The 26,117-nt window shown below is 43.5% G+C and overlaps 1 long non-coding RNA gene across 1 annotated transcript in view; it reads left to right on the plus strand.

The window, feature by feature from the left end:
* Positions 1-425: 425 nt before the first annotated feature.
* Positions 426-26,117, plus strand: part of LOC139356912 (uncharacterized) — a 39,149-nt gene continuing 13,457 nt past the window's right edge. Inside the window, exons 1-2 of the long non-coding RNA XR_011609439.1 lie at positions 426-623; positions 14,937-14,974. This is a non-coding gene — a long non-coding RNA (uncharacterized lncRNA). The remainder of the gene's footprint in view (positions 624-14,936; positions 14,975-26,117) is intronic.

Below are 26,117 nucleotides of genomic sequence, written 5' to 3' on the forward strand. Positions count from 1 at the left end.
GAGGGAGGGAGGGAGGGAGGGAAGGAAGGAAAGAAAGGAGGGAGGGAGGCAGGGAGGGAGGGAAGGAAGGAAAAGAAAGAAAGAAATATTCATATGATGTCTAGGATTTGCCTCCATAAAACCCAATGAGGTTGGTGTTGAAGTTGAGCAGTGAGCGCCTGAGGACTTCTTAGGCTATGTCTCTACTTCTGTGTATGTTTCAAAATTTCCCAAACGAAACATTTTCTAAATTGTCCAGTGTAGAAGGCTCAAGCCTTCGGCATCTTCCCCCATCCCCACCGAAGTCCCCAGTCCTCCCCTGGTAACATTCTGGGCAGCTTTCCTCCTTGCTTCCCCAGCACCTCCTGGGCTATTTCAGACTCCGTGCCAGCGGAGCACCACACTGCCTCAGCCCCCGCAGTTGGCACTTGGACAAAAATCTTTTCCTGACCCCAGATGGCATTGCAGCTTCCTCAGTCTGATCCTGTAAGCATATTTTTTTCCAGGCACCTGATTCCTGGATGTGGCAGCAATAAAACCAACCGAGATTGTTTGACTGGCCCCCTCTGGAGCAGGTATTTCCCATTCCGATGCCGTCAGCCATCTGAGCGTGCTGCTTCCAAGAGCTCCGAAATAACAGCCGGGTAAGAATTTCACAGACCGCAGTGAGTGCTTTTAGACCTGTGGCCAGGGTGTTCCTGAGGGATGCAGAACCACTGGGGTAGAAGATACACTAATATCAGTGATGATTAATTGCAATGCTGATGCAAATCAACAATTTTAGGGATTGCATTTTACTGGGAAGCTGGCATGCGCAAGGGGAAGAAAGCAAAGAGGAAGAACACATGGGGTTTCTTTGCTCTGCCGTTTGTCACACCATATGGACTCTTTAGGTTAAATGTATATAGCAACTCCAGTTTCATTGAAATAAAAAGATAAAGAGCTGAGTTATTGCTGTCTTGGTTATTTCATAAGGAATGAACGAAAAATGGTCAGCAAGGTAGGTCAGGCAATGTGTGCATGGGGGGCTGGACCTGAGACCTCACTTGGTGGTTCCCAGGTAGTGCTCCAGGAAAGGTCTTTGAGGGTGTGGGAGTATTGTGTGCTGTCATAAATCTAGAGGGTGGGTTATGCGCAAAGCCCCTCCCACTGGGCTGTGGTTTACTTCTCAGGTCAGGTTGCAAGATAAAATCAAAATGTCAGACCTGGAGAATGATCACTTCAATTATTTTTTCTAGAGCAGAAATCCACCCTTGTTTCTAATGCTATGCGTGGCTTCATACTTTCAAAGTACTTCCGTTCTGTCTCTCATTGCAGCCTCATGATCCATGAGGTTAAGACAGATGTTATTATCCCTACCTGACACTTGGGAAACAACTAAGGCCAAGAGACGTGATGAGAACTGACCTGCCTAAAGCCACACAAGTCTCTTGCTTTCTAGTCTACGTTTTTCTTCCCTACATTAACATGCGTTATTATGCTCAAGAGCCATCAGGATCTTCAAGGAAATGGGCTGGGGAGAGTGGCTTAGTAGCAGGCAAAGTAGGTTCTAGTGGGCCTCACCACTGGGGTCTCTCACCTATCAAAATCAGACAACATTTACCACTGATACTCATATGGGGCAAAGATGCCAACAATAATGGCGATGGCCTAGGGAACTCTGTCCCTCTGCAGTGCTGAATGGAGCACATACCTTCTTCTCAGCCAGAGAGGACGTGTCCTCCCATGCAGTAAAGCTGCACTGACAACCCAGCATGTTTTCCAGCACTGGGAGGGTAATTTCTGTACTTCTTCACTAATCTAGATGCAGTGCTCCTCCTCCAAACTTTCCTCACCACTTCCCTTTCTTCTTCCCTTCCTTTATGTCTTTAGTTAACACATATTCAGTACCGGCCAGGCACTAGGCTGGGCCATGGACATAGTGAAAATATTTTTCACCTGTAAACCACAATATATTCATGTCCGCCTTTGTCACTAGCTCCTTCCTGGAACATCCACTTCTGTCTTCCCTGTGAATCCACTGCTTGCTTCACCGAACAATTCAGACCACTCCATTTCCCAGCAGAGCCCTGACCTGAGAATGACAGGTGAAACTCTTTTCACCTTAGGGCTGAGTAAAAGTACTAAGACAAGGAATTTTTTCATGTTATTTTCCTAACTCCAGGATCATTGATCTGTGTAGCCTTAGGTGAGTTACTTAAACTTTCTGAATCTCAGTTTCACCCATTGTGAAATGGAGATGATAAAAACTGCCCGATTTATATGTAAATAATCATTGATGTTAACTCCAGTTGAAAAGTACAGAGGACAGTATGTAGTCACTGGTTTAATATTTATGGTGTTTTATTAAATGTAATTCACTAATCTAGGCACAAGATAGGATATAAAAGTATGCCCTCAAAGATTTATAATATAGTTTGGGAAGAAAGATTTCATCAGTTACACCAGTACAAGGCCATGAAAGGTGCTAGGGAAGTTTAGAGGAGGAAGAAATAAATTCTGACTGGGGAGCTCAGAGATGGTATCGTGAAGGGGGTGGCCTGTGAGCTGGACAATGAGAGACAAACGTGTCTGAGATATGCAGCTTGGAGGGAGGAAACAAAAAGACAATGTGTGCAGAAGGAACACCATGAACAAATGACTGAGTTTAGGGAAGGGGGTGTCCTGCAAGCCCCTGGGTGCCATGTGGTTTAGTCTGGCTGAAGTGTAAGGGTTCATCATGGAGAGGAATCCAAGATAAACCCAGACATTTGGATTTGCAATGGATTGTCAAATGTTGGGCTTCAGAATTTAGGCTTTATTTGAGAAGCCATCTAGAGCCATGGAATCTATTTGAATACAAAGTGTTCAAATACAAAGATGCAGTTTTGGAAGATTCCTTGAGCAGCAAAGTAGAGAATGGACTAGAGACGACATTACACAGGTGCAAGTTACAAAGCGCTGTGATAGTCATTTGCTCCAAATAAGCTGTATCAATATCTGTAACTTCTTATGATGGATCTTCTTTCTCTGCACCATTTCACAAGTCTTGGGGCTTGCCTTGGCACATGGTGAGGATCTGCTGGTCCTAACTGGTTGATGGCTGAGTTTCAGTTCTGTGTGTATGCACTGAAGCCCAGTGCAGCAGCTGTCTAAGGTGTCAGCAAAGGATTGAAAGGAGAGGCCAACCACGTTTAAGCTAAAGGTGCTTTTCTCCTCCCTCCGCCTTCTCTGCTCAAGTTTGACTCTCAGAGGCTTGCAGCTTCACTCACAAATAGAGATGGCAGAGACAACTGCCAGAGAGCACATCTGGCAGGGCCCTGAGCAGATGTCGCAACCACTGGGATGCAGAGCCCAAGATGCTGACTGGCACCTGAGCTTCAATGCTGAACCTTCCCTCCTGCTGTTTTATAACACGATCTTCTGGGCTTATTGCAAATTGGACATAACAAAAACTGCCCTGTTTACACATAAGACCATGTAAGGTTGTGAGTGTTACAGCACTCCTCTGGCAAGGAATGAGTAGCATGGAGGCTTAGCTACAAATCTTCTTTCTCTCTCAATGGGAGACCTCAGAGAATAGGAGCATTCAGAGATCAACAAGTTTGTTATTTGCTTGTTTGTTATACTAGGGAAAGAAAATGTTACCTAGTTACCCTATACTGGGGAAAGAAAATGTTAGAGGACCATGAATCAATGACTAGTTATATAAAATAACCATCCACTTTATGTGCTGGGCCCAGCAAACTATGAACTTTTTTTCAGCCCTTGTGTTACAACTCATTATGAGGATCCCAAGTATATTCAGTGCATCTCAACATCCTGGGTTTCCTCACTCCCTTATCAAAAAAATTTTTTTTTAATTTATTTATTATTATTATACTTTAAGTTGTAGGGTACATGTGCATAACGTGCAGGTTTGTTACACATGTATACTTGTGCCATGTTGGTGTGCTGCACCCATCAACTTGTCATTTACATCAGGTATAACTCCCAATGCAATCCCTCCCCCCTCCCCCCTCCCCATGACAGGCCTCTGTGTGTGATGTTCCCCTTCCTGAGTCCAAGTGATCTCATTGTTCAGTTCCCACCTATGAGTGAGAACATGTGGTGTTTGGTTTTCTGTTCTTGTGATAGATTGCTAAGAATGATGGTTTCCAGCTGCATCCATTTACAAGAAAAAAGCAAACAACCCCATCAAAAAGTGGGCAAAGGATATGAACAGACATTTCTCAAAAGAAGACATTCATACAGCCAACAGACACATGAAAAAATGCTCATCATCACTGGCCATCAGAGAAATGCAAATCAAAACCACAATGAGATACCATCTCACACCAGTTAGAATGGCGATCATTAAAAAGTCAGGAAACAACAAGTGCTGGAGAGGATGTGGAGAAATAGGAACACTTTTACACTGTTGGTGGGATTGTAAACTAGTTCAACCATTATGGAAAACAGTATGGCGATTCCTCAAGGATCTAGAACTAGATGTACCATATGACCCAGCCATCCCATTACTGGGTATATACCCAAAGGATTATAAATTATGCTGCTGTAAAGACACATGCACTCATATGTTTATTGCAGCACTATTCACAATAGCAAAGACTTGGAATCAACCCAAATGTCCATCAGTGACAGATTGGATTAAGAAAATGTGGCACATATACACCATGGAATACTATGCAGCCATCAAAAAGGATGAGTTTGTGTCCTTTGTAGGGACATGGATGCAGCTGGACTCCCTTATCAAATTTTATACTGAAAGGGGAGGGTGAGGAGTACAGGAAACCACAAACTGGAGAGACTAACTGGTGAAGTGCACAAAGATATGGGAGTGATTATAAAATAATAGTAACAGCTACTGTTTATTGAACCCCTATTATGTATCAAATATTCTGTAGCACACTTAACAAATGTGACTTCCCTAAATATTTATAACATTCCATATTTATAACATTCAATTTTAAAGACAGACAAACAAAGGCTCAGGGAACTTGGCCATCATTCTATTTAATACTATATTGGAAAATGTATGTTAAAGGGAGAAATTATACCGTAAACATCACGTAATAGGAGCAACAACATTTCTGCAATATTTTATTTGCAAAGCTATTTCACAAGCAATGAACCATATTCCCAGGAGAAAAAAAAAAGAGAAGAACTATGAAATTAGATTGCAGGAGGATTAGGACGTGCTAAGAAATTTCCATGTGCCAGGCACATGTACTACTTGTTTAATTTCTAGATGTTACTGCCTCCGCTTTGCAGGAGAATGAATAAACTCAAGCTTGGTAGAGTTAAGTAACCTATGCAACGCTTATAGTTCATAGTGACAGAGTCAGGATGAAAATTAATATTGAATGTAATTAGAGGTGAGGTAGACTGGGCCAGAGATGGTAGAGACACACTCTCTACATTGCAATGAGTTGCTGAGTATTGTGGTTTTACACATCAACCAAGTGTTTATTTAGAACCTACTATTTGCTTCAAAAGAGTTGCTGAGTTCAACATCCATATTTCCAGGTTGTTAGAGTGAAATATTCATGTAGACCCTCGGGATGTGGCAGAAGTAGTGGCAGATGGGAGCCCTTCCAACTGGCAGTAGGGAGTCCTTGAATGTGGCCTAGCGGGGACATGGGTACAGCAAGGGGTCAGGAAAAGTGGAAAGAGCCAGAGATTTTGATCATAGTTGAAGGTTTTTTTTTTTTTTTTAAAGTAAAGCCTATGATTAAACTGAAGTGAAAAGACCTGACCTTCAGAAATATGCACTGACCATTGATAAATGCAGCATAAGGCCAGCTAACAATAGAAAAACAAATTCTACAAGGATGCTAGAAAGATGAAAATTAAAAGCAGAAACATATAATTGTCAAAAACTTAAGAGAGTCTCTTGGGAAAATTAATAAAACCTTTTATTATTTTTGTAAAACTTGCATGTTTATGACTTTGCTAAGAAAGTTGAGTGTAAAATGAAGCCTGGAATAGTATGCTATCACTCAGTTGTAGAAGGAAAATGTCAATAAATTAAAAAAACGGGCTGGGCGCGGTGGCTCACTCCTGTAAACCCAGCACCTTGGGAGGCCCAAGCGGGCAGATCATGAGGTCAGGAGATCGAGACCATCCTGGCGAACACGGTGAAACCCTGGTTCTACTAAACAAAACACAAAAAATTAGCTGGGCGTGGTGGCGGGCGCCTGTAGTCCCAACTACTTGGGAGGCTGAGGCAGGAGAATGGTGTGAACCCAGGAGGCGGAGCTTGCAGTGAGCCAAGATCACGCCACTGCACTCCAGCCTGGGCGACAGAGTGAGACTCTGTCTCAAAAATAATAATAATAAAATTTTAAAAATAACAGAAACAAACAAAAAGCCTGAGCATTTGATATATTTTTAATTTATTCTCAGAGTAGGTATGTAGTAGTAATTATTACATGAATATCATTAGATGTAAGGTAAAATAAACATACCTTGATGGTTGGTACATAACAGGTGGTACTCATTAATTTTTACTAAATAAATAAACAAATTTCTCCAGACCCTTAGAAAAGAGAGAAAGGGAAAGGTCTCTAAGTTTGCTGTGAACAGTTTTCCCCAGCTGAAACAGGAAGAAGGAGCTGTGGCCATTTGCTCTGTGAAGGGGGATAAAGGGGTCGTGATGATATTGCCAGAGTTGTGAAGATGGGCACTTCAGCAATACAACCTTTGTGATCACTCCAGCCATTATCACGTCAGAGTGCTTTCCTTAAGGAAGTTGAAGTATAGCTATGAATTACCTCATATCATTGAAACACAAGGCTATATATCTTTTGCCTTGCAGTGGAAGCCATGGATTTCCCATTAGTTATGCCCACTTTTTAAATTTTCTTTTAGGAGAGGAAATAAAATACAACCTGTACTTCTAATTACTTGTGAAGTAGCACAGAATGATGCACAAGGGAAAAGATATTTTGCAAATCATTGATCCATGTTAAGAATTCTTTGCCTGTTGACATAGCACCTGTCCGTTGCAAGAGAGCAGAGAAGTAGCTTCTCTCTGTGCAGATCAGCAGTGAATTTGTTTTGAGGACAGGGTTTTTTCCCCATGTTTTCCTGCTAATGGTCTTTAATTAGATCTTCCATCAAAACAAGTGGGGCTCAAATATGCTCTGGTGGAAATTCATTTTATTGAAGCTTCCATCTGCCAAAATAGAGAAATAGTTCAGTCTCTATTGGAATAAAGGATCCTCTCCCCTCTACTTTCTTTGTTCAAACACTGTCCCCCTTCATTTCTTCTCATCTTTCCCCCATAGCTGCCAATTACATGAGCAAAGATGAGATTCATTTCTCCTCCCCACCCAACATCATCCCCAGAGGCTACTGTGTTTTCACAGAACAGCTGGAGAATTGCTGAAGTTTGGAAATAAGCAGTGAAGGACACCCAAATGGCACATTCTTTGAAAGGCAGAGTAAAGGACTGCAGCTCACAGGCAATGCCAATGGGCTCTCCACAATAGTGGAGAACCTTGTTGTGTAAAGTGTGGTCTGCAGACAAGCAGCACCAGTATCCCCTGGGAGCCCCACCCCAGGCCTTTCACATCAGAATCTGCATTTTAGAAAGATCCCTCCGTGAGTCATACGTAGATCAGTTAGAGAAACACTGACCTGGTGCACGAACTTTAGAATCAGACAGCTGGGGGTGGAGTCCTGGACTCCACTGCTTTCTCATTGTGCGACCTTGGTGGTGATATGGTTTGGTTCTGCGTCCTCACCCAAATCTCATCTTCTAGCTCCCATAATTCCCACGTGTTGTGGGAGGGACCTGGTGGGAGGTGATTGAATCATGGGGATGGGTCTTTCCCGTGCTGTTCTGATAATGAATGGGTCTCACAAGATCTGATGGTTTTAAAACGGGAGTTTATCTGCACAAGCTCTCTCTTTGCCTGCCACTATCCACATAAAATGTGATTTCCTCCTCCTTTCCTTCCACCATGATTGTGAGGACTCCCCAGCCATGTGGAACTGCAAGTCCAATTAAACCTCTTTCTTTTGTAAAGTGCCCAGTCTCAAATATGTCTTTATCAACAGCATGAAAATGGCCTAATACTGGCAGGTTCCTCAGTTTCCACAACTTCAAAATGGGAATAATAATTGCTTCTCCTTCAGCATTCTTGAGGAAGTATATGAGCAGATGCATGCTTACAATGGTGACTGGCACATAGCCTCTTGGTGAAATGATTATGATTGTGATTATGATTTTTACATGACAGTTACAGCCAGGGAAATTTTATGCTCCAAATTACATTGATCCTGGCCTCCGCAGGCTGTATTTGGCCAGTATTAAAACTGGGAAAAATGCACACGATGAATATGTTCCTCCCCACTTTAAAACAGAAAAAAAGTTTGGTTAAAAACAAAGAAACCTAAGACGTATTCTTTCAAGAAAATAAAGCAAGCTGGAAAGCACCACATAGAGCATATGACCTCTGTATACAAATAGGAATATGCGTATATGTCCATATTCCCTTGTGTATGTTTAAAAATGCTTATTGTAGAGTGTTTTTCCATCAAAAGACCCAGGTATCACATGTTGTGGTGTAAAGAACATTGAATTTAGGGCTTCTAGGCCTGGGTTCCAATCAAAGCTCCATCAATTACTTCCTGTCTCATTTTTGCCACTTCACTTACCTGAGCTGTTAATTTGTGAAATCTTGCTTCCCAGGGTGTTGTGATAAGTTCATGGGTTTTTATTATGATTTGGATATGGTAAAGCCAACAGATCAAGAAACAACTACCACTGAAAAGGCGGTTTGCCATCTTGACAGAGCCCAGGAGAAGCAGGCACACCAGGCCACAAGGGACCACCTGATGAGCCCCGGCACTGGTCAGCAGGCAGAGGGAGAGGAAGTAACCATGGCAGCAGCCATGACTATGGTTTCTGAAAGAAAGAATGGGTGTAGGAGAGTGAGAGGGTTTAGGACTGGCTGGTTTAAACAATTTCAGAGGGCTCTGGGTGCAGAGGCTGTCCCTATTTGCCTGGTCATGGCCATGGGGTGACTAGGGCAGATAGACAGTAGCCTGGGGTGTGAGAGCCCAGTAAAGGAGGTGGTTGGGGATATGGACTCTGGCTTTGCTGGTTTGCATTTGACAGGCATGCTTGTGGGTGAATTCTTTATTATCTCTAGAAATTGACTGACCTTGGAAGGGACAGTCCCTCCAGGGTCTGCAAGGCCCCGGAAGTCAAAGCATCAGGATATAGAAAATAAAAGATGTGGTTAATATACCATGAAACCACCTTATGAAAACCCCTAGCATTACTGGTTACTGAGTATTTATTTACCTGCTTCCCTAGGAATTGCCTCTATCCCAGAGTAAAGAGGACTTAAAATTTGAACACACAATTAAGGGCCAAGGATGAATCCATGAACACATATTGGAAGCTCCTAGCACTGAAGTAGTTATCTTGTCTATACACAAGTTACTGTCCTGGAAATATCCCCAGAAAAAAAAAATGTCTTTGGGGCACAACATAAAGCATTTTAAATCAATAACGTCTATTTCTTCATTCACTGTTATAAGACATTTACCGAACACTTGTGTGCTAGACCCAGTACCAAGCTTTGGGGATAAAGACATTCAGGATGTCTGCTGTGTCCTAAAGAGGCTCGCAGTACCATGGGCCTATATTCTAGCCCTCTAACAGTGTATACTAGTGCTCACTGGTTTGTGGAAATACTCGGGAGAAAAATCTATGCTTTGATCCGGACTAGTGAGGCATTGCTATTGCCCATCTGAAGGACGGATCAGAGAATTTTCAAAGTGAAGGATATATCTGGAGTTGTAGGAATTCAGAGTGCAAAAAGTCCCAGAGGAGAATGGTGGAAAAAGACAAAATAAAACCTAGAGCTAGATAAGGTTTCAAAGTCACTGGTCCTACAATGGTATTATATCCACCTTTTGATGCTCAGGCAGTGCCCGGAGTCACTCAGACTCAGGTGCGCAGGCAGAAGCAGGGATGAGATCCAAGCATGTCTCCAACTGGACCACAGTTTCTTACCCACTATAGTGCAATGTTCGGAGGAAAACTAATCACTTTGCAAGAAAAAAAAAAGCTCCCCAGATGAACAAAACTTATCAAGAATCTGGAGAAGGAGGAACGTGCGCTCCCCAGTTAGTCTGCCAAGACTGCAACACTTCACGTTTTCTTTACATTGTTCTTCCTTCTAGGAGACCTGGTGCACCGCCCACAAGATGCCGGCTCATTTATCTTCTTGTGGTTGTGTTTTCTTATGGGAAGGACATTTCAAGGGATATTTACAAGTAAGAGAATCCAAAAGACATAGCTTCAAATCACTCCTTCCTCCTCACCTGCTAAGCCAGGTTTTATATTATCCCTTTCAATCCGAGACTGATAACACAGAAATGAAACGATGGACATAAAATACCTTTCTTTGTGTTTTACCCCAATTTTCCCTCCAAAAAATGTTTCTGCTCTCTTTTCTTAGTGGACTCAATCCCATAATTGGTTGCCTTGGGCTATGTTTTACAGCACCTGTCTTAGTCTAAAACAGATTCACAATATCCTCTGGCTACAGAATACAGAGTGCAGTAGCTTCCCCTGTTAGACATAAGCCCCAGTGGGGTGGGAGTTTGGAATGGGGGATGGTGTGGGGAAGCATTCTGCTGCAATGCAGGTAAGCTCATTCTGCTCATTTCATGTGGCAGATGTGGCCAGGAAGTCCAAGCGATGTCTTCCATATAGCCCTACTCCTCCCAGGAAGTGAACTGCCCCAGGCCTGCTGGTGAAGGTTCCCAGCACCTACTTGGAGCCATGCCTTAAGTTTTGCCACTAGAGATTTCTTTTCCTTTTGAAGATTTAATAATGGAATGTTAAAAATATGTAAAAATGTAATGAAATAATAGAATAGACACTAAAATCAAACATTTTGTGTTATTCACTTCAAACCTCCTCTCCAAAGAACATTAAGAGTTCTGCAGAATCTCTACCCTCCATCTCTTTCCCTCTGTCCCCAGACATACCACTACCCTGAAAGGTTTCTATCGTTCCTAAACATGTCTTTATGCATTTCTGTATTTAGGGTATCGTGCTGTACATATCAGTTTGCAACTTGCTTTTCTAAAGTCAGTATGGTTTGGTAATTGAGACGTATCACTGTTGATACAGGCTGATCTCATTCATTTATTTCATCTGCTCTATAGTATTTCATTTACTAAACTATATTCATCATTTGTTGTTGATTAGATGTAAATACTATTGGTTTGAGTACTGCTCTTATATCCAATAACCTTGATGAATACTTCTTATTTATAATTGTTGGCCTACAGATTACTTTTATCTTCTATACTGGCAATTATTTCATCTGTAATAGTGAGAAAGTTGTTCTTCCCTTCCAATCCTTCTTCCTTCCTTCCATCCTTCCTTCCTTTCTTCCTTATATCTATCTTTCTCTTTCTTTCTTTCTTTCTTTCTTTCTTTCTTTCTTTCTTTCTTTCTTTCTTTCTTTCTTTCTTTCTTTCCTTCTCCTTGTGTAAACATCACTTTTAATAGAAGTGGCAATAGCAGGCATCCTTGTCATGTTTCTAACTTTCAAGATAATGCTTAGTTGAACAGATCTTTAAGTAAGATTTTGCTGTGAATTTTAACTCTCTATCATGTTAAAGAAATTCTGTTCAATTCTTAGTTTGCTAAGGTTTTTTTTTTAAATCAAGAATGAGTGTTGAATTTTTAAAACACTGTTTCTCTATCTCTGAGATGCTAATAGCTTATTACTCTAATGTTGTCAATTACATTAGCAATGCTTTCAATAAACTATTCTTAAATTCCTCAGATAAATTCAACTCAGTCACAGTGTATTTTTAATACATTGATGGATTTGGCTTGAGAATATTTTATTCAGGCCATTTGCATCTATTTATAAGTGAAAGTAGTCTATAATTTGTCCATCTTGTAACTTAGCTGATTTTGATATCAAGGTTGCACAGTTCTCCTGTTTGTTCTCTGAAGAGATTTATATAGGATATAAGTTATTTCTTCATTGCAGCTTTGGTAGAATTCAATGTAAAACTATCTGAGTATGGTGTTTTGCTGTTTACTTGTTTCATAGGTAACTTTTTAACTACTGATGCACTTTAATAGTTTCAGATCTCCTCGTGTGACCTATTGTTTTATTTACTCAATCTTGATAAGTGATACTAATATTTTGCCTAGATTTTCAAATGTATTGTCATACATTTAATTACAGTTACCTCATAATGTTAAAATCTGTACTGTAAATGGAATTAATTCTCAGTTTTCATTTCTATGATTTTGTATTTATGTGTTCTGTTATTTCATCAATATTGCCTAAGGATTGCCTATTTTGTTACTTATTTCAAATCACCAACTTTTTTAGTCATTTCTTTCTATATTTTCTTGTTTTGTTCATTTTGCTCTTATCTTTACTATTTTCTCTTTCTACTTCCATTAGATTACTCATTGTTCTTTTATAACTTCTGGAGTTGGACTCTTATTTCATTAATTTCAGCATTTTTACATATTTCTTACATATATGATGGGTAGAATAAAAGCAAATTCTGAGGAGCACTTCTTTTAAATGTGTACCACTTATTACATAATAAAATATGTCTTGGATATAAATATAATAACTATCACATCAAACTTAACAGTTTATCAGTGGTATTCCTTATAAAATGACAAGTAGTCAATTAAAAGACAAAAGTCAATTAATTTGCACCTGCTACCTGAAAGGAAGTTGTGATTTAAAACATCTGGAACTTTTTAGAAAAAAAGTCAATCAATTTAAAGAAAACTAAAAATTACAGTAAATTTGGCTATTGTTCCATGTTTAATTGAAAAGACTGACCTCTGTAATTTTGGAGGGCCAGATTCTACACACTTACATTGGACAAAGTTTGCTAACCATGATGTGCAAATCTTCTCTATGTTATTGTTTTTTGCCTTCTCGATCTATTAGTTTTTAGAAAGGTGTGTTTAAATGTATTTGCCAGCTCTTCCTTATAACGCTGGCAATAGTTGCATTATATAGTTTTGGTTTGAATTGTTAGGTATAGTTCAACCCAGAATTATTATATATTATTCACGAATTATTCCTTTAGTAATTAAAGAATGACTCTTAACTTCAAAACTGTCTTCCTCCTGGATCTTTTCTGGCTAGTATTCATATGGCCATCCTGGATTTCTCTTAGTTAGTATTTGCTTGGCATGTATTTTCCACCCCTTCATTTTCAACCTTGCTCTGTTGCTGTTACTCTTCTTTCCATCACATTAGGCTGTTCTTTTCCTCGTTCATTCTCCTCCACCAAGGTCTTGGGTTCTGTAATGCTAGTGTGGCCACATGACACATATATCCAAATATCCAGATTGAAACTGGAAGCTTGAAGAGAAGTTTCGATGCTCATGAAAGCTGTTAGAGCCCCCAGTCTGCATCCGGAGATGGGGGATTTGACAGCGTGAGTGTTGCAGACTCCTGCCAGCCTGCAAGTCCATGCACAGCTAGAGCTTGATGGCCAAGAGAGATCCTGGCTCTAAAGCTTAAGCACATGCAGTGCTTCTGCCTACTGATATTTATAGTTTCATGTAGGTGGGGAGGGTGCTCCTTGGAACAGAGAGAAAAGGTCTCAGCCCCAGGGAACCAATGCACACCACTATGTGGCTGATTGAATGCCTTCTTCCAGAAGATGCTCGACAGGTTTTTCTCCCAGGACTCAATTCCTGATCACAGTGCTGGAGATTGAGGCAGAGGGACTCTAGCAATGAGGAGCCTGACCCCAACTCCTGCTGAAGCTGATGATCTGCTTGTGCATTTGGCCTCTGCCCATGGCTCTTCATTCAATGAGCAGACAGAAATCTTTGCTTTGCTTTTTCTAAAACATCCAGGCAACATTAAACGTCCTGAGTCTACAGGCAAGGTCCTACCTTCCTGTCTTGGATCCACAAAAGAAAAAAAATAAACCATATTCCATAGGATAGGAAATGTGTGTCTGGTGGAATGAAGATGGGGAGTGCTTTCAATGCTAGGAGGGAACAGTGACTCACCTCTCTGCGAGGAGCCCTACCAGTGAGGGTCAGGGAATGCTGACTGGACATTAGTTTCTAGCTGTGAGTCCTGGGGGGAAATGGTCCCCAGAAAGCATGCCTAGGAAGGTGGTGGGTATAGGGAGGGGTGGATACCATGGTTCGAGTCCTGGATCTACTATTTTTTTTAATCAGTCCTCAATTTCTTCATCTGTAAAGCAAGAGAAGTACACCAAATCAGAATTTTCCAAAATGCATTCATTTGGCATCACTTTGAAATTTTTTTTTTACATATCTATGTGTCAACCTTAATGTCCTCGTCATTTCTCTTCAAATTGACTTTGTTTTACTTACTACTTGCCTTGTCTTAATCAATACCATTCATAGACTAATGGCTTTGATGTTGTAGTTGTATATTCTTTCTAAGCTACATTTAATTAAACACTCAAGAAATACAGCAGGTCCTCAAATAATGTCGTTTCATTCTATGTTGCTTCCCTATAAAGTTGATGAGACAAAAAAATGCTTCCCACAAAGGAAGTCTGTGTGGAGTCTGAATGTTCTCCCCATGTCTGCATGGGTTTTCTCTGGGCACTCCGGTTTCCTCCCACATCCCAAAGCTGTACCTGTTAGGTGAGCTGGTATGTCCACATGGTTCCAGCATGACTGCGTGTGTGAATGCGCCCTGCACTGGGTCGATTCCTGCCTGGCACCCTGAGCTCTTGAAAGCTCTGGCCACCTGTGATACATAGGTGGAATAACTGGGTAAATAACTATCTTACTTGTTTTTATTAATCTTTGTTAATTATATGACTAGCTCGCATTTATTTCAATGTTTAATATTAAAAGTGTTTGGGTCTTTACTTAGAAATTTGTTGATTCTTTTGAAACCAGAAATATACTGTAGGAACTTCACTCTTGTTCATATCACTTATCCTTAAAGGTGCAGTTTCCAGGAATCTGCTGATGACGGTGATGACGGTAAGTGAGGACTTACTGTATACATGTTTGAAGTTTATGTAGCTCCTGGAATCTCCTAGCATACCATCAGTGATACAATATATCATGTCTGGTAATTGTTGAATAGTCTCCAAAGTCCCTTCCAGTTCCAAAGAATCTGTGTTTTCATGAAATAAGCTTTGAATGATATCGCCAAGGCCCCAAAGAAATCAAGCAGGAGGACTAGAGGAACATCGAGGGATGGACTCCAAGATGTATAATAGATGTCCTTTGCTTCTCTGGTCCATCCTTTTTGTTTGTTTCCTAGAAACTCTGTGCAGAGAAGGCTCCAGATTGCTGAGAGCACAGTCTAAGAGATCCAAAGGTCACATTTGCAGTTCCAAAATAGGTTTATAAACAGTCCATCCAAACTAAATGTAAAACCATAACCAAAACAGGTGAGGAAATTTGGAGAGCTCAATTTGGTTAATATGTGGGTTTGGCGGCAACATTCATCACTACCAGATTACACGCCACTGCGTGTTCTCCCCACCACCTAATGGTGCTAATCCTGGACTCTATTTGATGTTGATATTCAACTGATTAAGAGTTTATATTTTACTTTTCCTTCATGGAGCAGAAATGTCATCCTTACCTTCAGAGGGGTGCTCTGTGGGCCTTTCACTTACAGAGCCGGGATCACGTGCGGCTTAGGGCCTATGTGTATTTCTCCAAGCAAACAAGGCTTTTTGGAGACAAAGATGAATTACTCAGAGAGAGGATCCAGAAAGTTATTATAATATATATAAAGTAACCATACCACAGATCCTTTTTAGTTATTAGTTTGGTTTTTGGCCCTCCTATAGAACTTTGCCTGGTATGAACTTGGACCTCCCATTAGGTAAGGGGCATCTGAGACATTATATCTGGCATAGGGGGAAAAAAGTCACCTAGAATCAGGATGTCTGGGTTAGAACTGGAGTCTGGGCTTCGTCTGACTTCGGAAATATCACTTATCTTCATGGTTCTAAATATTTATAGTCCTGTAAACTAGAACTAATAATACATGCTTCAGTCAACTCCTAAGCATGATGGGCTTTTGTTTTATTGTCTGCTTAGTGATACTGTTTGAGCACAGACCTGTGATTCTGAGGCCTGAAAGAAAGGAGACCAAGATCCCTTAGAAACTAGAAGTCACAGGGTGACAATGACAAGGGTATTGGGAATGCAGGCCCAACTCCAGCATCATGGTGGTGTCGTCAGGCTCTGTGTGCAGGCTGCTTGCAAGGATGCATCTGATCACAGAGTCAGGATGGAGCCTAGGTCATGAGTCTCTTCTCAGAAGGGTGACTACATAACTTATTGTCCAAACTGGTACGCTTTCAATAATAAAAGCAGGCACCGTAAAACTTTATGCCTGAACGATAAGCATAAACCAGGGCTGTCCTGGCGAACCAAGACAGTGATCATGCCATCCATAGGTTGCAGATAGTCAAAGGGATTTTTCCTTCACATCTATGAGCTTCTCTACGTAGAGTTAGGTAGAAATGCTAGAAAATTCATGATGGACAGGCCTGGATGTCCTGTAGACAGGAGGGGATTGGAACCTAGAGTCTACAGAGATCTTAGACCTATTATCTTACAAATACAATCCAATGCAATGGTCCCAGGAAGCCAGCAAAACCTCTTAAAGTTCTTGATCTCAGGTCCTGAAAGTCTCCAGATCTGATGCCTGAGTCATTCAGATGAATGAACTGTAAATGAACCACCGTGGAGACACCCTCCAAAGGATCAATTCATATGAAGTCCCAGATTCACAACCTTTTCCCAATGACAAAGACAGAGCTGCCACCGGTACAAGGTGTCTCCACAACGCAAAGTGGAGAGTCCTGCTTTCCCAAGAGAATGCTTCATGACCCTTTTAAAACAGGTGTGAGTTATCCACACAGTGCTTATTTCAGCCTGTGTCTGTGAGGGAAATCATAGAGGACTTTACAACCCATTCCCCGAATACGAATAATGCATTGTACTCCCAGAAACCTTAGGACATGTGGGCCAGAGACACTGCTACGAGTTCAGCAAACCCAGTGTCCTTTTCCTCCTGGGTGCTTCATTTTTAATCTTTCTTGCAGTAGATGGGGCCATATAACTGATTCTCATCAGTGAAATGTAGTCACGAATAATTTATGTCACTTCTAGAACTAGTCCCTAAAAACCTTCTGAGAAATCCTACTCTCTTTCTCCCTCCCTACCCCACCTCCCAGCAACAAGCAGTGGAAACCCATGGGACTGGGGAATGGTAGGGCCTGGATCCCTGAATGACTACTAGAACACAGCCTCCCCCATGCCCTCCTTCTTTTACCAACTCACATGCAATTGTGATGTGAGTGAGAAGTACAATTTATCAAGTGAAGCCATTCAGATTTTGGGATCATTTGGTGAAACTCTATCCTGACCAACACAAAATGAAAGCAATTTTTCAAATTAGCCTGAACCAAAGCTATTAAAGAGGGCATCCTAATGCCAAACAGAAACAATTTGAGGATTGCTCACAATTCTGGATTCTCCAGATCACTGTTCTCCTTAAAGGGCAGGAATGGCATAGGGCAAGGGAACAAGTGACCTACTGTCACACCCGCGTCCCCACAAAGGATGCAACAATTCAAGCCCTCCCCAGTTCCCTCAGCTCTTTCAAGTGGAGTAAGTTGATATCTCCCAAACTGCATGTTCTAGGCTGGGAGAGAGTCACCCTCATCAGTTACTCCTCCCAACCAGTCAGAGGCACTGCTCCCAGCCGTCTCTCTCCACCCATCCCAAAAGCAATCCAGGAACTTATACACTGTTGATGGGAATATAGATTAGTTCAAACCCTATGGAAAACAGTATGGAGATTTCCCAAACAACCAAAAATAGAACCCCATTTGACACAGCAATCCCAAAGGAAATAAAAAAGACACACTTTATCAGAAAAACATCTGCACTTGTATGTTTATCTCAGCACTATTCACAATAGCAAAGTCATGGAATCCACCTAAATGTCTATCAATGGTGGATTAGATAAAGTAAACATGGTACATATACACTGTGGAATAATATGCAGCCATAAAAAGAATACAGTCACGTCCTTTGCAACAGCATAGATGTAACTAGAGGCCATTATCGTAAGGGAAATAATTCAGAAACAGAAAATCAAATACTGCATGTTCTCACTTATAAGTGGAAGCTAAACAATTGGGTACATGTGGAAATTAAGATGGAAATAAGAGACACTGGGGACTATGAAAGTGGGGAGGTGAAGGTTGAAAAATTACCTACTAGGTACATTGTTCACTATTTGGGTGAAGGGTATATGTACTAGAAGCCCAAACCTCATCATTATGTGATATATCCCTGTAACACACATGCACATGTACCCTCAAACCTAAAATAAAAATTTTTAAAGATGCATTTCACTGAATGGTCTGCTTAACACATTATACTGTTTTCCAACTCTTTAATGAGGAAGTGCTCCCACTCGTCTGATCTAAATTTCTCTTCTGAAAGAAGTCCATTCACTCATATAAGTCCTCAGAGAGAATGGGCTCAACTTCTCACCCCCAGACATTCGCAGTTACCATCCACCCTGCCTAGACTCCACGGCAGTGTCCCCATGCTGCCCCTGTTCTGAGCCCCTGCCCTCCCTCCCCTACCAGCCACACTGCGCCTGGACGGGCAGTAGCGCAAGCATGGAGGGAGCCAGGGAGGCAGCTCTGAGCTTTTAGTTACAGCCACTTCCTTGGACATTGCTTCACGAGTCCAGATGGTGAGCCGGGTAAACAAGAAGTCCCTGCTCTCCATCAGCATGTCAGCCAGCGCCTCATTCTCAGGCATCTGCCGAGCTGGGGGCACGATCTCCGTTTACAGTTTGGCCCTCCTCAGCGTACCAGAAATGTGCCCTTGTGTAAACACTCAGATCCCTTCCTCCAGGGAGGACCCATGGACAGGACAGTGAACACCTTGCTCCTAGTGGCCTGGAGAGAATGAAAATATTGCTATCCTTCTTCCAACCCTGTCTGCCCCTAGTCACTCCAACCCGCCAATAGCCAAAGAGCCCTCATGTGAGGGGAGACACCTAACTGACTCAGCTGCCAATCTGGCTGAATCTGTATTTCTCTGCTTATTTCATCCCTCTTGGTTCTGCCACTTACTAGCTGTGTGACCATAGGCAAGTCACGTAAACTTTCTGAGCACCAGTTTTCTCAAGCGAATAGTTATACCACATATCTCACAAAAATCTCCCTTTGCTGATAAGACTTGAAAAAACAAATCTCATACAGTGCCTGTGGATGCCAGGGTCTCTCTACAAGCGTTCATTCCTTTCCTTTTACCTGTTCCACCTTTGTGCAATCCCCTACCTGATGTTATCCCTTGTCCCAACAAGAAGTGTGTAGGCTCGGTGCAGGGGCACACGCCTGTAATCCCAACACTGTGGGAGGCTGATACTGGTGGATCTCTTAAGCTCAGGAGTTCGAGACCAGACTGGCCAACATGGTGAAACCCCGTCTCTAACCGAAAATACAAAAATTAACCAGTTGTGGTGGTACACAACTGACCTCAAGTGATCCACCCACTTTGGCCTTCCAAAGTGCTAGGATTGCAGGCTACTTAGGAGGCTGAGGTGGGAGGTTCGCTGGAGCCTGGGAAATAAAGGCTGCAGTGAGCTGAGATGGTACCCCACTGCACTCTAGCCTGGGTGAGAGAGTGAGACCCTGTCTTAAAAAATAAATAAATAGTTTTTTTTTTTTTTTTAAGTGTGTAAGTGCCAGTGACTGGGACAAGTCTGCTTAGAGCAACATTCTCTGCTCACTGGTGCTCAGTACTCCCCTCCCACCTGCTGGTGCTGAGCTTCTCACCTATTGCTTCTTGAAACTCTAGTTACTGCTGACTTTTTAACTTTTGTCTTGCATACAAAGACTCATCGTCAACTGCCTGCGCCTGCCTCCGACCTCTGATCTCTGACACTCTCCCTCCACCAACTGGCCTTGCTCTCTCGTCAGTACATGACTGGTGGTGCTTCTCTTCTGTTGCTAATAACCTCCATGTCGGGGCTCCCAATTTATGTCAGCTGAATGATTGAATAAATGGCTGAATGAATGAGCAAATGAATAGAAGCATAATGCAAACTGAAAAATGATTTGTAATCTTCTAGCAGACTCTCTGGACTTGAATCTTCACACTTCATCCATCACTGTATGGGATTTGTACTCACTATTAAAAATATTCCATGACATTGTTTTTCTAGTTCTGGTAGGAGGTTGTGGCTGACACATATTTCTTAGGAGCCAGAGGAAAAATGTTGCTATCCCTTCTCTTCTGAAGGGAGACCAGGCAAAGACCAAATTTTGCCTTCCTAAACAGAGCCTGCATAAACACACGGCCTGGGAACCAAGATGCCGGCTCCTACCCCTCATTCAATTCCCGCATCTCCAAGTCAGCTGTGGCCTGGGCAAGTTACCTTGCCTCTCTCATCAGCTGGCTGCAAACTCCCTCTAGGTCTGCATGAATACACGCCCCGCGATGCCACTAGACTGCACGCAGAGGTGTTGGAGCCAGCTTATGCTGATTTGCTAGGACTCATTGTTAAATTTTCAGGAGTTCTGCAACCCAGTGGACATCATATTGTAGCTTGAAATTAGCATCAGTGGGAGTATTTACCACAGGAATTTGCAAATGCTTCTAGTCAGGGCTTTTTTCCACCAGAGGGTCAGTTGCTAAGCATTCACCCACACACCACTGCTTGCACAGGTGTGTTTCCTCCTCTCCCAGTGCTCTAGGAAGCCAGAATGACATGGAACCCATTAGTGAGCCTCAACTTCCTTCTCTATAAAATGGGAGGATGCCCCATTGCTTTCTACCTCACAGGCCGCACAGCCTCAGAAGTGCATGGAAGAGAGGACCTTCCTGCTGCTATGACATGAAGGGATACAGATAAAACCCTAAAATCACGCCATCCAGATCTTAGTCACTGAAGTTAACCTTCCTAAAATACAAGCATGATCTCATCATTTCCCTGCTCCAAAACCTCTAATGGCTCCCTAATGCCTCCAGGATGCAGTTAAACCCTAACCTCCTTCATTTCTTCAGCCAACCCACCTCTCTAGTTTCTTCTTCTTCCACTCTTTTGTGTACTACCTCCTCTTGTGGCTGTTTTCCATATATGCTCTCTAGGCAGTTCTAATTATTGCCTACACACTATTTGTGTCCCCTTTATTGGGTAAGAGCTAAGAAAAAGCGTTAACTTTTTCTTAGAGGAGAGTTGAGGCCATTACCTGGATTACAGACCTGGAATGCACGAGGGGTAACCAGGAACTGAAAACATGGTAGAAGGTACTGCTTCATCCCTGAGGCTCTGGAAGCAGACCTCTTGCATGTGAGGCTCAGCTCCAGCACTTAGCTGCTATGCGAGCTCAGGCAAGTTGCTTAACCTCTCTGAACCTCAGTTTTCTTATCAGCAAAATGGAAATACTAGAAGAACCTACCTCCTGGGATTACTGTAAGGATTAAATGAGTTATTGCATGTCAAGGACTCAGCCCAATGCCCAGGACACAGTCAGCATATAAAAAACATTTGCTGATACTAGTTTCATCATCTTATCTTTATTATTGTCATCCTCAGATCATCATTATTCACATAAGTTCTTGGGCTGTAAGTAAGTATCTTCACATGCATCTTTCTGAATTCTTCAGCCCTTAGTGGAAATTTCTTCAGACCGGAAAAGTCTCAGGAAATAATTCAGTGCCATCCACCCTCATCCTCCAACACTGGCAAAGACAGGTTTTGAAGGTTTCTAGAACCCAGTTAACAGCTCTGACTTTGCAAGTCCCCCACACTATGATCAGCTAAATAAACTAGTAGCCAAGTAAGACATTTGCCTTGGAGACATAAAGAGACAAAAGGACTTTTCTACTAATGAGACTTAATCTAGGGCTTTTCTACCCTGCACTTGTTACTATTAGCTCAGCCCTGGTTCTTTTCTGAAACCGCCTCCTCCTGGAAGCCGCAAATCTTCAGACCTGGAAGCTCAGGTCTCAGCCATCCCACGGCGGGGCCAATCCACTCCAGAGCTCGCCAAGGCAGCAGAATTGCCCTGGAGAGCTGGCGGGTCATCACGGAGACTTAAAAGAGAGAGGATGACCCAGTGTAAGCAAATGTGTTGTGAAAAAATGCTCTTCACATTCTAATGCAGTTCTATTGCAACCTTTAACACCCTTCACGGGTCCTCACGGTGTTTGAACTCCCTAGCTTGCCAGCTCCCTCCCCAGTCGGACTTATCTCAAAACATCAGCTTGAGATGTTAAACTGGGTTCAACATAAATTCAAACTCATCTGCACATATCTGAAGGCCCACCGGGGAGAATCTAACACAGCAGGTGATTCGCATGAGGCACTGATACCCACTGAGAATGAACTAATTCTGGAGGCTGAACACGCTCTCCATCTAGGAGCCATGGTGCCGCATGAGTGGAAAACAGAGGGATATGGCATGTCACTCACATTGCCAGACTCGTGGACCTGAGCCTGACTCCTGCTTGGTGCTGCGTAGGGAAAGGGAATGAACTGAGAGGCTGTAAAGAGTTCGGGTCTGGGTCTGCTTTGCCATTCAGGGTGACTTGTGAAATATATATATTTATATTCTGGTTAGCTTCTAGCTCTTCCTTGCAAATACATATATACATTAACTCCACTGGGTGGAGATTACGGCCAGCCCTTGATGGCCTCTCGAAGCAGTGTCTGTCCCTGCTGATGTGGTTTCTTCCCTATGTGGAGTTTGGGTCCTGCTGAGAGTAAACATCTTACAAGGCACATTTTTCAACAGCCTCCCAGAGCCCTCCACTGGCAGAGCCTGGTCATTCTGGATTTTGGATTCGTTAGCCCTAAGTGTGAGGATGATCTTATCCTGCTTGTCAAGAGGACTTTGGCTTTCTTGGCCTGAGAGGGAATGTAATGCTTTCTCTCATTTCTGGGCTTTTTGTTTGATTGTTTTCTGTTCTTTTTTTGGTTTGGTTTTGTTTCTGAGACAGGGTCTTGTTCTGTCATCCAGGCTGGAGTGCAGTGGTGTGATAATAGCTGACTGCAGCCTCAAACTCCTGGGCTCAAGCGATCCTCCCGCCTCAGCCTCCCAAATAGCTGGGACTGCACGTGCACACCACCGTACCTGGCTAATTCCACATTTCTGAGCAGAGAGAGGTTCGTGGCCACTTGAGCTTATTGAAGGAATTCTAGCCTGGGAGGAGGGAACTTGGGTTCCACCTGCTGTCACCAATTGGCTGTGTGACTCTGGAAAAGTTTCTTCAGCTCTCTGGGATTTAGTTCCCTCTTCCACAAAAAGGTGGGGCTTAAATCTAACGATCTCTTTGGTCCCTTCCTGCTTCGATATGCTGAGGTTCTGAACTGCTGATTATTCCAGGACCTGAACTGATCTGCTGCAAAAGGGGTGAGAGGTCACTCTTTTCCCTGAATTCTCTGCTGGGCTGGAGCCAGGAGGTCAGAAAGTTTCCCCAGGGACGATTATGCCGTGGCACATTTTGCTCTTTTTCTTAATTCATTCAGCAAACTTATATTGGGTGCTTCACATATGTTGGCACCGGTCTAGGCACTGAGGGATTTAGCCATAAACAAATGAGACAAAACCCCGTCCTTGTGGAGCTCATGTCGGGAGACAGATAATAAACCATAGGTAGGGAGATCTACGATGAGATCTATGGCAGATGAGAGAAACCGTAACTTAGGTAAGGAGGGGGGGGGTGGGTGCTAGCGAGGGAAGTGACTGTTTTAAATAGAGTGGTCAGGAAGGGCCTCAGCGATACAGGGATCATTGATAAATTTAGGGGGTTCTGGAGAGTTCAGAATGAGGGAAGACCTGGCATCCCAGGATTGTTGTGAAGATTGATGTGAACAGGGAAAGAAGGTCCTGCAGCTTGGCCTGAGGCTCTCAGAAGATGATGGTGGGAGGTTTTGATGTGGGGAGCATAAAAATCTGTCTAGAAGCACATTGCACTCTCGCCCCTTCCTCGCCTGCCAACGGAGCCAGGAAGGCCAGGCTGTCCTGGCCCATGCACCGTGCAGAAGGTGCCCAGGCTATGTCTCAGCTCCCACCCAAGGCAGGCAGCCTTACCAGGGGTCCTGGCACCCCAACGGGGGGCACAAACAGCATCCCCAGCCTGCCTTTCTCTGAAGGGCGGTGCAGGTGTTGGCTAAAGAGCTGGAATTAGACTTCCTCACTCACTGCCTCCTTCCTCCGCACTCCTTGGTACAACTGAAGATTGGCAGGGGGATTCAGAGAACACCAAGAATCCCCAGTTATTTTCAGAGCAGTTCCAGGCCCTGGCCCTGTGGACTAAGTTCTGCAAGGAGACAGCAAGGAGAAGTATGAGAGGCTCACCCAATGGGGTGGCCGCGGGACTCCCGCGAGGACAGCCCTCTGTCTATTCACTGAGAGGAAAGCTCTTTAGCTCTGTTTGGAAGCATTTTCACCAACTCTGTCTGGAATTTTCCATCCAGCCCCTTCTCCCTAACTACTCTATCCTGGTCTTGTGAATCCAAACCCCAAATCCACAGACCTTGGAGTGATGCACTAAGGGCTGGACTCAGGAGTGGGAGCAAGGGTGGGTCTAGGGGAGTCTCTGGGGACACCACAGCCTGTTACTCTCTTTGCCCAAGTCACTCTGAACGGCTCTCCTCTGATTCCTCCTTTCCCTCCTTCTTCTTTCCCCCCTGGGGAGCCCAGGACAAAATTACCTCCTGGCTGTATCCTCCCTGTCGCAGCAGGAGCCTATCCACCCTGGTCCCCATCTTGTGACACACGAGGTCCCCTCTTCACCCAGGACTTCAGCTTTGCCCACTTGGGACTGGCTTCAGGCCCAAGACATGATCCAAAACTTTCCACAGCTCAGTTTGCAGAGGCAAGGGAGTGCCACGGAAAGAGGAGATGCGGAAGAGATCTGAACATGGAAGTTCAGGAAGAAGAAGGGAAAGCACAGTCGGTTAAACCCACTGCCATGTTGGAGGGCAACGTCATTGTGGCTGCTGGGATGGGAAGACAGTCAGGTGGCTCTGGCCCTGAAGCCTGGGGTGATGGGAGGGAGGAACATGGTGGGTTCCTCCTACGCTCTCCAGCATGAGAAAGTCCCCCACTCTGCCCTGCCTGGGGACCACGCTTCTCCCAACCTTCCCCAGGGCTCTCCTGATACCCTCTCATCCTCAGGAACGTGCCACCATCCCCACTGCCCTGGCCTGTCCCACCTAACTCTCCCTGACGTCCCTGTGAGAAACACTGAATGATCTGGCCTCCGTAAGGCCTTTAAAAATAGACTGTGGATCCCCTGGAAAAAAAAAAAAAAAGTCCCTGGCTAAAAATAGCTCTCAGCATCTAGGGGAGAAAAAAAGAAACTGCAGCAAAATTCAACTGGAGCAGTGTCTTTCCTGTCTCTGATGTTCCGGGTCAGCTCCGGCGCAGGAGAAGCCTGCGAGGGAGACAGGGGAGGAGGGGGTCCTTCAAGGACAGGGAAAGGATCAGAATCGCAGTCTGCAGCAAACACCTCTCTCCACTCCCTGACTTGTGGTCATTGGACCCTGCCTGCTCCAAGCAGCCAGCCAGTGCTCAAGATAGCAGCACGGAGCAGCAGATCCCTGGGTTGGCGATAAGAGCCTTGAGGAGTGGCCACAGGGATCCAGGGATAGAGAGGCCTCCCAGGCATGGGTGCTCTGCCCTGCAGAGGCCCTAAAGATGTGCACTCAGAGGAAGCTGGAGTCAGGACAAGATCTGATGCTGAAAGTACCTGTGAGCCAAACAGCTCGGAATGACTAAGGGATGAGGGAGATGCCCTCTCTTGAAGAACCACTGCTTCTGCGCTCAACAAAGGTGAAAAGGAACCCTTTTGGGCACTGTCACTCGGAAAGTCGGAATTCCTATCCAGGACTTGAGTGCAGGAGAAGGGGAGCCCCATGGACTTCTTTGTGTAAGATCCTTTCTGTGGCTGGCAGTGAGAAAGTAGCATACAGACATGATTTTAGCTGCTAAAAATGTTTTAAGGAACATGAAAAGGATGCACACACACACACACACACACACACACTTTTCATTTTCAATTATGAGACAGGGTCTGCTTATTTTGCTCATGCCAAAAAACTATCATAGTAAGCTGG

The sequence above is a fragment of the Macaca nemestrina genome, chromosome 10, assembly GCF_043159975.1.
Source record: "Macaca nemestrina isolate mMacNem1 chromosome 10, mMacNem.hap1, whole genome shotgun sequence".
NCBI lineage: Eukaryota > Metazoa > Chordata > Mammalia > Primates > Cercopithecidae > Macaca > Macaca nemestrina.